We start from the raw sequence: 10,717 nt of genomic DNA on the forward strand, positions 1-10,717 counted from the left end.
TTCAGGTCTCCAAAATGTGTTTGAAGGATTCTCTGAATTGAGGCTGGGGTGCTGTCCAAGGTAGGAGAGTAGTAGGAAACCAGGAAACTGAACAGGGACAGAGATGATTTCACAGGCTGCAGTAAAGTTTTCAGGTGGCCAGCTTTCAAAGGACCATGAGCTAGAGCCAGGAGGGGCCTGAGAGATCCAAGTCCTCATGTTACATGGAGGAAGAAGACTCAGAATGATCAATGACTGGCCTAGTGTCACAGGGACATGAAGGAACAGCCAGGATTCCAGTCTGAGCCATAGGTTTACAAATAGTAGGGAATTCCAAGATCATGTTCTGACATGCTTCCAACTCTAAACATTGCTGAGTTATTGTTTGTTGTTTTTCTGAGCTGATCTCCAAATCACAGAAATGCAGGTATATATGAAACCTGGAAGGGGCTTAGTTTGAGGTCACTAAGTCCAGCCCCCTCATTTTACAGAGGAGAACGCTGAGGCTCAATGAGTTGTTACCAGACAAGGCTAAGTGGAGAGAGCCTGGAGTCAGAGAAGAGAGAATGCTCCCTCTGATATTTCCTGGCTAAGACTCTAGGAAAGTCACTGCACCTATCAACTTCGGCTTGTTCATCTGTTACATGGGAGTAGAAGCCCCTACCTGCCAGTACTGTTGTGAGGATATCATGAGATCACACCTGGAAAGCACTGTATGAGTGCTAGAGTGTAGTCATGGGACCTGGGGCTGTTGCATTCAAACCCAAGTCCTGATTCCAAACACAGACCTTTTCTCTGCTTCTACCAGGCAATCTTCCATCATGGGGAAGGGGTCAAGGTTGATGGAGAGTTCTTTCTTGGGAGAAAAGGAGGATTCTTGGGGAGGAGGGACAGGAGACTCTGACAAATGCTTCCTCTCTTGTCCCAAAGTGGTCACTCTTCCAGACTGGGGGAGAGGGAGGGCAGACAGCTGTGGGGCTGTATGGATCAGTGTTTTGGACAATTTGGGACACCTGAGACCCAGACTTAAGACTACTCGTCCTTTGATGTCTTCTCCATCTGGCTACAGTGTTCAGTGAAGAAAGAGAGGGAATGCTCCCTGGAATCTGTCCTCCAACCTTCTATAACTCCCAATATTGGTATTTATTTCCCCTTTGCCTTCCTAGCCAGGGAAGGTGAAACTTGACTTCATCCTGTCCTGCCTCCTCCCAGCCCAGGTGAGTGGGGGTGAAGTGGGGGGAAGGTAGAATGTACAAACCAACTTTTCCCCATATTGGGTTAGGTGACCTGGGGTCAGTGCTGCCACCCCCTTCCCCAATAATACAGAGCTGTCTCCAAGCAAAGATCCCTCCTTCCTTTGAGCTGGGGGATCCAATTGCAGACCTGCCCCTGCCTCCCAGATATAGTCATATTTAGGACTCCCCAGGGATCTTAGTTGTTCTTTATGTCTGAGGGGAAGAGACAAAGACTTTTAGCTTGCCTCAAGTCACTTCCCATTCCAGTCCATCCCCAAAGAGCTGGTCTCTTCATGTCACCCCCCACTCCCACTCAGTAAATTCCAGTGGCTCCCTATTGCTTCCAGGTGCAAATATGAAATGCACAGTTTGGCATCCAAAGCCCTGCATAGCTTGACCCTCTCCCACCTTAACAGGCTTCTCTCATCTATCTCCCCCACATATCCTCCTCCATCCAGTAACACTGGCCTCCTGGAGGTTTCACTGAAGAGACCCTCCAGCTCATAGACCTCAGGGAATTCACACTGGACAAATACCTTGTGAATGTAATCAGTGTGGAAAGGCTTTCATGCAGAACTCCCATCAGAAAATCCAGAGGAGAAGGAGGCTTTTTGAATGTAATCAATGCAAAAAAGCTTTCCCACAGGGACCATCTTTCTTCACATCAGAGAATCCACACTGGAAAACCTTAGAGATGGAAGCATTGTGGAAAGGCTTTCATCCAGACAGGCCATCCTTTTGTGCATGAAAAAATGCACACTGCAGAGGAAACCTTTGAATGTGATCAATGTGGAAAGGCTTTCACAATAAGGTAGAGTTTTGCTGCCCATCAGAGAATCCACGGCGAAGAGAAACCTTATGCATGTTATCATTGTAGAAAGGCTTTCATACAGAATTCCACTCTTGATAAACATCAGAAAATCCATGGTCAAGCCAAGTTTTCTGGATATTATCAAGGCATAAAGGCTTACTGATTCACCTCCAGCCTTGCTGTTCATTGGAGAATTCACACCAGGAAGAAACCCTACGAACTTCATTCATCTTATGTTAGGGTGGGATGTAATTACTGTGTTCATGTGACCATCGTCCTTAACAGTGTTGGTTCACATTCACACGGAGACCCAGTACTTGAGAAATATTCTGACCCTGAAGCACCCCACAGAACATGGAATTGTCACTCTGTAGTTCTTTCTCTGGATGAGGACAGCATTTTCCGTGAAGAATCATTTCCAGCTGCCTTGGATCATTGCATTCTTGCTGAGTGTAATGACGTCGGTCAGTGCATTCCATAATATTGCTTTTAACGTGTACAATGTTCTCCTCGTTCTGTTCACTTTATTCAGCATCAGTTCATACAAGGCTTTCCAGATTTTTCTACAGTCTGCCTGCTCATCATTTCTTATGGAACCATGGTATTCCATTACATTCATGTAGCAGAACTTGTTCAACCATTCCTCAAAAGTAAAAGCAGTCTTCACTCTCCTGAACTGAATCTTGCAATGGGGCGTGGCAGGCAGGGAGCGACTCAAATGGTTGGAACAGCGATTGGGCTGGGGAATGGACCTTAAGCCGTAGATTGACGCTCATTAATCAGGTCCTGGAGCAGAGTGTGTATTGATCTTGATTCTTGCTAGCTGAATTGGAAAGGAGAGGGAAAGTTTGGGGATGAAAAGGAAGGACAAAGAAGAAATATACATATAAACATGAACATATATAGTGATATATACATATATGTATATATAGATATATGTATGTATGTACATAAAGATATATGTATGTATACATACATTTTTATGTGTATATAACATTTTGGAGTTGTTTGGAAGCCTGAAATGTCAATGTACAGGGTGAGTATGCCTGGAAAGAATTCACATACTTCTTTGAGTTAAAGTGGCAAGATTTATTATAATTCCCATAGAAGAGGGGTAGATACCTAGTTAACTAACCCCTTAATGGGATTTAAACAGTGATACTTATATAGGAAAAGGGAGCTGTGAAATCTGGATGGGATTAAGGATGGTAAATCGCCTGGAATGACTCAGGTGAAACAGGGGTCTGGGGTGGAGAAGAGAACCAAAGTGTAAATCTTACTGAATATCTAGGTGGGCTGGTCTGGACCAGATGCCAGGGACTGGGTTGCTGAAATGCTTGGGAAAATTCAGGGTCCAGGTCCCATCACCCATCATAACCCACTGAAAAAATACGACCCAAAATCTCTTGGGTCTGGGCTTCTTAAACTTCTTCTTGCTGTGCAGGGTCATAGTGCCATCCCTGCTTTGAGGGGGTCACAGGGAGGAGGCTGACTGGAACCAAGCACAGTGTTCTTCTGGGGGAAGGGAGGGCATGGGCTGGTACTCACCATTTGCCACCAATGGTAGGTGAATGGCCTGGAGTCTGGATGACACAAATCTCATAAACTAGACTCACAAACCTGTTCAATACGAAGAGATACATGCAGGGAAAGTGAAGAGTGATGTCAGAATTAGGGAAAGCAAAGAAAGAAAACGAGAGCCCCATTACAATCATTCACATTTGACATACAGGATTTTCTGATTTTGCTACTTCCCCAGACTTCCACTCTGATTCCACTTACCTTAGGAGGATTAGATGCTATTGTGAAAACACATTTTGCAGATAAAAAAATTTTTATGATGAAAGACTTGGGAGGATACAAGAAAACTGATTGTCCTGAAAAGTGATTCCCCAAAGCAAACTGAAAATGTTTCTGGTTTAATATCAGTAATTCATAGCAATACCTAATAACAAAGTTGTTTTGGATAAAGAAAGGAATATAATTTTAGGCTGAAGAAATCAGAGCTCCAGTCCCCTTCTGAAAAATTCTGTAGAAGGACATTCCTGATAATGAGATTGCATTGGAAGTTGCCAAGGTTTGGGTGGAGACAGATTCTTCAGGCTAGATAAACCAAGGTTGGAAGTGTTCTGATATGATTGGGGCTGTGATTTGATAGAAGAGGTATTTCCTCTGTCCCCAGGTAGGTGTGATATCAGCCACTATTGTATTATACCAGGATGAAGTGACCTAAGTCACTTACTCCAGACCTTTATTTTAATATAGCCCACCTCCCAGTGTGTTGACCAGAGTTGACTGGGATCCTTGTGAACACCCACACTTTGAAGGCACATACTTCTCCACTCCCATGTCCCAAATCAAGCCAGTTCTGACCTGGTCCCCTTAGGGGGGGCCAGTTCTGGACTGTAATTGCCATGCAATGCAAGTCAAGGCAGCTTGGGAGAAATAAAAATGTGCCTCCCCCAATCTAGTTTGTCTTCCTTAGGTTAAACTGTAGATTTGGGGGGGTTGACAAACTATAAATGAAAGAAGATGGACCCTCAATAAGAAAGGGCTATTCAAAACATTCCTAGGAAGAAAATGAGACTGAGAGAAACTATTTGTTTCTCAAAACACTGAGGCAACCAAGTATAACCAAATTAGAGTACTGATCAAGAGAATTTTTTCTTAATGTATAATATGGACACCAAGGTGAAAGCAAAGATGAAAAAGAAGTGAAAGTGGGAGAAATAGAATTGAAAGATCATGAACTAATCGTTGTACCATCTTTGTGAAGATTTGATGCTTTTCTGGAACTAAATTAGAGAATGTAAAGAGGCATAAACAAGAAGGAAAGAAACTGATAGCTGGGGGAATGAGATGGACCTTAAGTCAGAGGGTAACAAAGAAAGGAAAGTTAATTCTGTAATCTGCTAGGAATAACAGGATCTACAGGAGAATGGAGAAAACGTAAAAGGGAAGGAGAGAAAATGGAAGAAAGAAAAGATATAAACTTTGCTTCAGTGTTTCATTGCACTGCCACTGATTAATGTTCCTATGGAATTAATGACTAGCTTTATTTTTCTTTTAAATAGTATTATATTTTTCCCAAATACTTGTAAAGACAATGTTTTTTGACAACAAATCAGGACTTTGTTTATTGTATTGTTGATTATCTATTTTTTTAAATAGTATTTAATTTTTGAAATTACATGTAAAAACAGTTTTCAACATTTACTTTTTATGAAATTTTTTGTTCCACCTTTTTTCTCCCTCTCTTCTTTCCACCCTCCCCAAGATGCAAAACAATCTGATATAAGGTACACATGTACAAACGTGTAAACATTTCCACATTGGTCATCTTGTGAAAGAAGAAACAGAACAAAAGGGAAAAAATCACTTTTTAAATGTGAAAGTAGTATGCTTGGATTGGCATTCCAACTCCATAGTTTTCTCTCTAGATGTGGATAGCATTTTCCATCCTGAGCCTTTTGGAATTCACTGAATGGGCATTCCCTCACTCCAAGAGAGAACCTGAAAAGACCTTAGACTGAAAGGGCCAGGGTCTCCCATTGCATCCTGGGCCATCTCCAGTCATCCTGATCAATACCTGGCCACTGGACCCAGATGGCTCAGGAGGAGAAAGTGAGGCTAGTGACCTTGCACAGCCCTCCCTCATTCAAATCAAAGTCAACCCCAAATCATATCATCCTATCTTTGATGTCATGGTGCTCTTTGAAGATGAAGGACAGGTATAAGAACTCTAGAACAATAAGGATCAGGATTCAAGAGAATGAGTCAAGAGGGAGACTGATGAATATCAAGAACATAGGGAACTGTGTCTCTGAATGATTTCTCTCATCTGAACTCTGAGCTCTGAACTCCATCTGAATGCCTTTCCTTTTTTGTGCCATTGGTCAGGTTTCTATCTCATATGAATTCTGAGATGAGAAATTGGAGATGATTGTTGCCTACAAACATCACCACCTGAATGATATTCATAAGGTTTCTCCCACATGTGGAAGCTCTTGTAGCATATGTTAAGAATAGTAACTAAAAACTCTGACACATTCACTGCATTCATGAGGTTTGTCACCTGTGGGGATTCCCTCATCTGATTGCAAAATCTGAGCTCAGTGGGAAATGATTCCATGTCGATTTCATTCATAAGACTTCTCTTCAGTATCAATTTTTTGATGTCTAACAATACTGGAGCTCAATGTGAAAGAGTTTCTGTGTTAATTATATTGTTAGGTTTCTCCTCATTCTGAATTCTCCATGTAAAGCAAGATGGTATTTATGTATAAAAGACTTTCCACATTGTTTATATTTAAAAGGTATCTCACCAGTGTAGATTTTCTAGTGAGTAGCAAGATTGGAGGAGTATCTAAAAATCTTTCCACACTGATTACCTCCATAAGGCTTCTCACCAATGTGGATTCTCTGCTGTGCATCAAGAATGTATCTCTGCAAAATGCTTTCCACACTCATGACATTCCAAAGGCTTCTTTCCAGTGCAGATTATATGGTGTGCAACAAGGTCCCACCTCATTAAGAAACCCTTTCCACCCTGATTACATTCAAAAGGTTTCTCTCTCTCTGGATTCTCTGATGGGTAGGTAGGAAGACTTTGCCTCATTGTGAAAGCCTTTCCACATTGATGACATTCATAAGTCTTCTCTCCAGTGTGTATTCTCTGATGTTTACCAAGACTAGAGTTGTGTGTGAAAGACTTTCAGCATGGATTACACTCAAAAGGCCTCTTTCTCTTCTGGATTTTCTGAAGTGTAACAATCTGGGACCTCTGTGTGTAAGCCTTTCCACATTGGTTACATTCATGAGGTATCTGTCTAGTATGAATTCTCTGATGTTTCTTAAGATTGGAGCCCCTTGTGAAACTTTTTTCCACATTGATTACATGCAGTAATCCAGTATGGATTTTGTCCAGTATGGATTCTCTGAAGATCAGTAAGGAGACATGTGTAGCAGACAGCCTTCCCACCTTCATTATATTCAAAAAACATTCCCCCAGCATCAATCCTCTGAATTCTATCCATATCTGGGTTCCAACCAAAGTCTTTTCCACAAAGAACCCATGCATATCTTTTCATTCCAGGGTGAAACACAGACTGACAAAGAAGAGATGAGTGAAGGGTTGAGGTTGGTTTCCATTCATTACATTCATCAGGCTCCTTTTGAATGGGAATTTGCTGATGAGTAAGGCCTTCCCATTTACTTACAGAAAAGATTTCTCCAGTATCACGTTTCTGATGTGTAAGGAGGACTGAAATCCAGCTCATGGGTCTTTCCCCTTGACCACCTAGATACATTTGCATTTTAGGAAGCTTCCCAGGGGTCTGAAAAAGCTTTACCTCCTCAGTAAAACTTATCCTGTATTCACTATCTCGAAGATAGTCATTCCTTGAGCTCATTTTCTTACAGTCATTTAGGATTGAAGACTCTCTGAATCTCTTTCTAATTTATCAAATTCACAGTTACTCTTTCCATTATTACCTACTTTGAGAATAAAGTCATTAATTTCTCTCAAATTAAAGTCCCAGGGACGATCACTCATGAATCTTTGCAGGTCACACTATTGCAAAAGAATTCCCAGCTTTCTCGTTATTTCATTTACTTCCAACGTGTTCTCTACAAATAAACATTCCAAGATATATACAGAAAAAGATCTACACATAAATAAATGGTTACTGAAAACTTCTGCAGCTCAGATGCAAGAAAAATTCATGCATGTAGTCTTAGAGCAAACAGTGACACAACATAGAGTATGTCACTGTACGGAGAACAGACAAACAGGATGTGAGAGTGACAAAGGGGATGTACAGCACAGAGTGTTGGACCCCTCAGAGCCTAAACATTCATATTCAACAAAAGCAGCAGCCCCAAGGCAAGGTCACTACCAGAGAGAAGACTTAATGTCCCCTGGCTCTGAGACCCCAGTCCCTACCCATTGGGCATTTAGAGGGAAAGCTGAGCTGAGGCAGAAACGAGTCACAGCACCAAGGATTCTAGATTCTGAGATAAAGAGGGAACCTGGGAGATGATTCACTTCATTCCCCCCTTAGCCAATAAGGGTGAGCAGCAATCAATCAGTAACATCAGTTAAGTGCCTCTTAGCTGGTGCACTGGACAGAGTGCCTGGTCTGGAGTCAGACTTAAGTTCATATGTATGGGGAAACTGAGGAATATTCTCCCCAGCCCCTTGCATGACCACCACATGGCCTAACATAAGGAACATAACTTAAAGTTGATATGCTTAACTGGGAATGCCAGGGGAAGCAGCAGAATGAATGAAGCATGTGGCCAGAGGAAAGAGACCCTTATCTTAAGTGTCATAAAACTCCTTAAGGGAGGAGGTGTCTGTGTTCCAGGACCCAGCCAGCCCTTGGGCACACCCATGAAATTCAAGAGCTGGAACTTTTGGCCAGAGTTCCTGCTTTGTTCTAACTATCCTCTTTTCCCTGAAGTTACATGTATAAAAGGACCGAGTGAGAGATGGGTCTTTGGAGGTCTTTGGTTGCAGACTGGTAGAGGTAGGGAACAGCTCTACATTTGGAATCAGGACCTAGGTTTGAATCCAGCTTCCCAGGTCCCACTTCTGCTCCCTAGTAGACTACTGCTTCTACTCTCTCAGCCAGGACCTTTGCTGCCTGCTCCCCCCTTTCAACCTCTCCTGTTGCCAAAGTGTTGGAGCTCGGACTTGGCCTATGAAGTATACTTTTTCTTTTTCTATTCTCTTTTAACTATTATCTGCTGTTTATCTGTATACACTTGCTAACTTGCACTATTTGTAGTAATAAAACTTAATTGCCTATTAAGCTTGTTTTAGTGCCTGTCATTGTATCTTAAGTTTGTGGAAGTGAATGTTGAAAACTAAATATAAATAAGTTTTAAAAAAAAGAACAAAGGCAAAAAAGAAAATGTGCACTCAAAATTGTCTGCTTCCCCAACCCTGGCCTGATCACTGGGGCAGGCAGGGAATCCCACTGTGCAGTGGAAACACAAAAAACTGTACAAAAATGTCTTGAAAGAAGATTCCACTCATCAGAACATGGAATGTGTGCACCCTTATAGACAACACAAAATCCAGTAGACTTAAAAGACAAACAACTCTTGTTGCAAGAGAACTCAGTGGAACAAGGCTGGCAATGGAAGGCCAGCTTACTGAAGTTGGAGTTCAATATACTTTTTTCTGGAGTGGCTGCTATGAAAGGAAGCACCATGAACCTGATGGAGGCTTTGCCATCAAAATTAATCTAATCATCAAGATTGCATGCCTGCCAGAAGGAGTGAATGCCAGGTTCTGACAACACTATTGTCTTTTGCAGGAAAACATCACATCATCATCATCAGTGTCTATGCTCCCACCGTGATCAAACCTGATGAGGTCAAAGAAGAATTTTATGAAGACTTGGAGACCTTTATCATCAATGTGTCAGAAGAGTACAAACTTAAAATTTTGGGTGACTTTAATGCTAGAGTAGACTCAGGCTACCAGACTTGGCAGGGAGTCCTAGTGAGGAATGGAGTTGGAAACAGCAATAGCAATCATCACTTACTAGTGATGACTTGTGCATCTCATGGCCTTTTCATCACCAACACTGTCATCTGTTTACCTAAAAGTGATAAAACTTTGTGGATGCACCATCACAGCAGATGTTGACATTTAATAGACTATGTGATTATAAGAAAGAAAAGACAGGATTTGAAAGTGATAAGGGCAATGCATGGTGCAGAGAGCTAGACTGATCACAGACCTATCCTCTCCAAAGTAAATATTCTCCTTCAATAAAAGCATCAGCCCCAAGGCAAAATGACTACCAGAAAAATTAATGACAGCAGATTAGAGCTCTTCTCTGAGAGGGAAGAGTTTGTTGCTAACTTGGAGGGAAAGTGGAGCTGCCACAGTTGGCAACAGTGGAGCAGAAAAGGAGTGGGTAGCTTTCAGAGGTATGATGTGTTGACCTGAAAACTTGGTTAAAGAAAAGGCAACAGGCTAAATGTATACATTTTATGATTTAATTAATTAAACAAATCCCCATAAAGATGATGGTTACATAGGGCTACAGAGCCAGGATCAAATCTGGCTGTCCAGTACAGAAATCTTCTGGTTTGTACACCTTTTGCTGTGAGAAAGGAACTCTCTTAGTTGAACAAATCATAAATTTAGTAAGACCAGACAATTAACAAAGCAATGTGAATTGAGTTTTATGATCCCAAGCTGTGTGTGAATCTTTCTGTAGCATATCTCTTATCTTATGTCTCTGACATAAGATAAGGAGAAAATCCCACCACTCTGATGACAGGTATCCTACTGACACAGGAAAGGGTACCTTTAACAAAGTTTCAATTGAAATTACAACCCAGGACATCTGTGTTTTTCCTTATCACTAAGATGGCAGGGGAAGTAAGGACTTCTCATTTGCTTGCTGACACACCAAAGAGGCATTTACTTAAGATAACAATGGAGACTATTCGGTCCAGACTCTTCTTAATTCAAGCTTTGGCCCTTATTAAAGTCCAAAATTTATATTAAATATTATCAGATGTATGGCACTGTGTTTGCTCATCTGGGTCAGAACACTCACACACACCAAGCCTAGTTTGATGAAAATGATGGGAAATTCAGAAGCTGCTAAATGAAAAATGAGAACTCCACAGGATTTACCAGCAGGATAGTTCACCCACCTCTAAG

The 10,717-nt window shown here is 41.6% G+C and overlaps 1 long non-coding RNA gene across 1 annotated transcript; it reads left to right on the forward strand.

Annotated features, from left to right (window-relative positions):
• Positions 1–674: 674 nt before the first annotated feature.
• On the forward strand, positions 675–9,836 carry LOC140508328 (uncharacterized). Its single transcript, XR_011968387.1, has 2 exons — positions 675–1,196; positions 7,121–9,836. It is a non-coding gene; the product is annotated as an uncharacterized lncRNA (long non-coding RNA).
• The last annotated feature ends 881 nt before the right edge of the window (positions 9,837–10,717 follow it).

The sequence above is a fragment of the Notamacropus eugenii genome, chromosome 5 (assembly GCF_028372415.1).
Source record: "Notamacropus eugenii isolate mMacEug1 chromosome 5, mMacEug1.pri_v2, whole genome shotgun sequence".
NCBI lineage: Eukaryota > Metazoa > Chordata > Mammalia > Diprotodontia > Macropodidae > Notamacropus > Notamacropus eugenii.